Genomic DNA, 5,227 nt, shown 5'->3' with positions numbered 1-5,227 from the left:
CCTTCGCAGTGATATTTCTAGTTGCGTTTTGCTTGGTTATATTTGGGGAAACAAGCAACAACAGCCTTGTTTTGTGTGTGTGTGTGTGTGTGTGTGTTTTCTTTCTTTTTCAGGATGTTCCCAGTCCAACAATCCTTTTAACATTTTGTTCAGAAGTTTTAAGAGTTTAAGAGTTTAAGAGTTTATTAACATTTATAGGCCGCCCTTTTCCCTGAGGGGACTCAGGGCGGCTCACATAAAATCAGGAAAGGGGAATACAAACAATGACGTAGACACACATAAGTAAAAATAATGAGCAACATTCATTCATCATTCGGGAGGGGCGGCTATCTTTGTCCCCAGGCCTGACGGGCTAGCCAGGTCTTAAGGGCTATGCGGAAGGCCTGGACGGTGGTGAGAGTACGAATCTCCACGGGGAGCTCGTTCCAAAGGGTCGGAGCTACTACTGAAAAGGCCCTCCTCCTTGTAGTTGCCAGTTTCAAGAATTGAGAATTGGGTTCTGCTTAGCTACTAACAGACATCATGCTGAGCTCTGGAAAAATAATGGTGGAAAGTGGTTTTGACTGTAATATTAATATTTGCCGTTAGATACCAGAATCAGTTATAATGGTTTACACCAGGGGTAGTCAACCTTTTTATACCTACCGCCCACTTCTGTATCTCTGTTAGTAGTAAAATTTTCTAACCGCCCACCGGTTCCACAGTGATGGTGGTTTATAAAGTAGGGGAGTAACTTTATAAAATTTATAAAGCAGAGTTACAGCAAACCCCTACCGCCCACCATGAAAGCTGGAACGCCCACTAGTGGGCGGTAGGGACCAGGTTGACTACCACTGGTTTACAATGGCGGGAACAGAGATTCAACCTGATTGTCGAAGGGTCTGACACAGTGGTGGGTTTCAAAATTTTTGGGAACCTGTTCTGCGAGTGTGGCCTCCTTTGTGGGAGTGGCTTGCCGGCCATGTGACCTGGTGGGAGTGGCTTGCTGGCCATTCTCTCTCTCTCTCTCTCTCTCTCTCTCTCTCTCTCACACACACACACACACACACACACACACACTCTCTTTCCTTCCTTTTGACTCTGTCCCTTTTTTCTTTCATCTCTCTCACTCTTTTTCTTTATTTTTTCTTTCTTTCTTTCTTTCTTTCTTTCTCTTTCTCTCTCTCTCTCTGTATCAGTCTGTCTATCTGGTGTGTGTGTGTGTGTGTGTGTGTGTGTGTGTGTGTGTGTGTGTGTGTGTGACAGCTCTCTATAAAGAGGGCTGCTGTCAGACTGAACCTTCGCTGGATTGTGCATAGTTGTCTCAGAGTTAATAAAGAGCTGTTACTGCTTAAGCCAGAGTGTGCCTTTCCTTTACCCGATCTAACACTAACATTAATATTTTATCATTTTTTATAAATGAAAAGTATGTCAGGAAAAACATAAAAACTAAGGTGAATGTACTGGGATGTGATGTACTGTAGCTATGATGAAACCAGGGGAAATGGGGTGAAGAATTAATGGATGATGGATGGTAGTGGATTGATACAGAAGTGTGTGGCTTGGTGCTCTCTGAGTTCGGCTGTTTTCTTGCAGATGTTTCATTGCCCAAAATAGGTAACATCAATACTAGAAGGGAATGGGTTTCTATCTGTTTATCAGTGGTGGGTTTCAAAAATTGTCCGAACCTACTCTGTGGGTGTGGCCTCCTTTGTGGGAGTGGCTTGCCGGCCATGTGACCTGGTGGGAGTGGCTTGCCAGCCATGTGTTTTCTTTCTTTCTCTCTCTCTCTCTCTCTCTTTCCTTCCTTTTGTCTCTCTGTCCCTTTTTCCTTTTTTTCTTTCATCTCTCTCTCACTTTTTCTTTCTTTTTTTCTTTTTTTCTTTCTTTCTTCCTTTCTTTCTCTTTCTCTCTCTGTGTGAGTCTGTCTGTGTGTGTGTGTGTGAATGGTGGGTTTCAAAAATTTTTGGAACCTCTTCTGTAGGTGTGGCCTGCTTTCCGGGTCCACTGGTGGAACCTCTTCTAACCGGTTCGGTAGATTTGATGAACCGGTTGTACCGGACTGATGCGAACCAGTAGGAACCCACCTCTGCTATTTATGTACAAATGGCTTGCCCTGGGTGTGACTAGTAGTAGCAAAAGTATATTAAGGGGACTTGGTGCTAAGAAGGGAATAAGGATCAAATCAGAAAACAGATATATATAAAGGCAGAGTTAACGGGTGGAGGAAAAAGTTGGGAAATAGAGGTGAGCTGCTTCAGCTATGTATCATCATAAACCCAGACATTCTTCTCTGCTTCCGTCTGATACTTACATTGTGGAAGATTGTGAAAGTGTGGCTTGTTGGAATTGATAATTCTCAAGATTCTCAAAAAGAGAAGGACTTCAAAAACAAAATACAGTAACTTCTTTACCTCTTGTGTTTTTGGCATCTTTTCTATCTAGTTGAGTCTGGTTTAGGTAAGCCAAGAGTTCATCTTTTTTTCCCCCCCAATTCCAGAAGGAGCATATTTGGCATGAATTCTCTAATCTTTAGAATCCTGGCTTGGCATTCCGATTCTTGCACTGGGATATAATCTTAAATTCAACGACGGGGAAGAGTGGGGAAATGAAAATAGGTGAAATTTCAAACCGCCAGAGTTAGCATCCTTCAAAAAAGTAAACAGTGATAGTAGGCAGGCATTATGGTAGCACAAATTAGCATATAACTTACTTTCCCCAAAGTAACAGAAATAGTTTCCAAAAATATCCAGAACAAATATTTCTTAATATCCATGAAGCTTTAATGTGATACAGATTTTACTCTTTTTTATTACCATAGAAATATTCAATGTTCTTGAGCAGGATAAAGCACAATACTGTCAGGTTCATGTTTTATGTAAAGTCAAGCATGTTCTCTTTTGATGTAAGGATCAAGATATTATGAAGAGATTATGCAAATAAACTGCAAGCTACACTTTAAAGTTTCCATATAGGATAAGCAAGTTCTCTGGCAATCTCCCTTAACCATTTCTTGTTGTAATATAGTTGCAGAGCCATGCTGAACTACACAGGAGAAAACAAACTCCTAAAACGCCATAACATCCTGATAGTTCATAACATAACATCCTGAGATGTACCAATGATGCCCATGATTTGACCATATATAGACAGAACTTCCCTGAGCAGTAGATTAGCAATTGTACTTTTACAGGCTGTTTTTAACCACATGCTGATTTGCTCCTCCTGCCTTTGTCCTATCTCAATAAAAGGGGCTCTCAGACCCCCAATCTGGGTCGCTCCATCCCGAGAAAGATTGTGTCCTGTCTTTTCTCCACATTGGCCTCATGGACGAACCACGGGAACGTTACAATTTCTTCCAAATATATTGAGCCACAGGCTGAATGCAATGATAGTTGGCTATGTTAGCTCAGGATAATGGAAGTTGCAATACACTCTCACAAAGTACCAATTGGGGAAAGTTTATTGAGGATGAGAAGGGAGGAAAGAGAAGACCAGAGATGGAATTCTACCGGTTCGGACCGGTTCACTTGAACCGGCAGTGGAAATTGTGGGTAGCCCCGCCCACCCGCTCCGGCTCTATGGCATCCCATTTAGGCCCGTTTTTCACCAAAAGTGCATGCACGGAAGGCTGTGCACATGTGCGGAGGTGGCAGTAAGTGCATACCACCCCTGGAGAAGACCTTATGTAAATGCAGACGGTTCTCCTACCAAACCCCCTTAAGTAAGATTAGCGATATACTGTGTTTAGTTCATACTGATTTCACTAGGAGCAAATGCTTCAGCTTCCTTTAACTCAAACCTGCCCCATGCAGACCTGCCACATGAAAGTTATCTTAGGCGCTCGAGTTCCTCCATGAAAAAATGCCAGTAATGTCACCACCCAACAGTTGCCTGGTTTGAAAGCTGAGAAGCACAAGGATGGAACGTCCATTAAGGATGGTAAAGAAATACTGTAATTAAGTGGCAGCACACAGAACAAAGATTTCCTCTTCGTGATGACAGAGGGCAATCCATTGCCTAACCTTAACACGTAATAAAGATGTTTATCTAGCTGCGCTGCCATGGTGAGAGACTGAGTGTCTTCTACTCATCTGAATGAGGAGCCCATACCTTGAGTCCCACCAACAGTTCCAGCCAGTTAATGGGAAACTCATTGTCCCAATCGTTCATGGGATTCAGAATACAGGTATCAATACAGGTTGAATAAAATAAGGTGTTCACTTACAGTTGCTACTGAGAGTAATTCAGTTAGGGAAATAAAAATAAATGCCAAGGAGATATACTCATCTCTGAGTCATTTTTGGAGCTCAGAAACTTTTGTTTATCCGCTGTGGCAATGTAGCTGTTTTTTGCTGCTGCCATAGACATAATCCTCCCTTCTCCCATGCAGGAAATACTTTTGCATGAAGCATGTCACTGAGAGTAAGGCCAAATACAGATGGCAAGTGCCCGCGTGCAAAACTAAAGCCAAGATTGCAAGATACAGCAACTGCAGATGTGAAAAATGTCCAGTTAGACCAGTGGTGGGTTTCAAAAATTGTTCGAACCTACTCTGTGGGTGTGGCCTCCTTTTGTGGGAGTGGCTTGCCGCCCATGTGACCTGATGGGAGTGGCTTGCCGCCCATGTTACCGGATATGAAGATGCCGACGACACTTGTCAGAACCACCTTAAATTACCTCCCACACAGCACTGGCATGCATAAGAATAGGATGTAAACTTGTTTTTTAAAAGGCATCTTTGGTTTGTGTTAAAACAACTTCAACACACGCAATGTTCTGATTGCACCACAAACGCAGTAGTCATCCTTACCTTTCACAGAGGCACTGAGTTTTATAAATACGAGCATGATAGTGTAGAACAATCATATCCAAGGACCAGTGGTGGGTTTCAAAAAATGTTTGGAAGCTCTTCTGTAGGTGTGGCCTGCTTTCCGGGTCCACTGGTGGAACCTCTTCTAACCGGTTCGGTAAGATTTGACGAACCGGTTCTACCGAACTGGTAGGAACCCACCTCTGATTATAATGATGATGCCACTGAGAGAAATTTACAATTTCTCTCCATCATATTCTTTCCATCATATTCAGGATATTTGAAAGATCCATGTGCTAGAAAGAAAACTGCAATCAGTTTGGACTCTTGAAACAGAGGAGGTTTTCAGATGGGTTGTACTACAACTCCAATTATTCCGGCCAATATTTAGATAAGAATGATGGGAGTTATAGTCCCAACACATTTGAAGGACAC

The sequence above is a fragment of the Thamnophis elegans genome, chromosome 4, assembly GCF_009769535.1.
Source record: "Thamnophis elegans isolate rThaEle1 chromosome 4, rThaEle1.pri, whole genome shotgun sequence".
Taxonomy (NCBI): domain Eukaryota; kingdom Metazoa; phylum Chordata; class Lepidosauria; order Squamata; family Colubridae; genus Thamnophis; species Thamnophis elegans.
Note: the sequence above shows the minus strand (reverse complement) of the source record.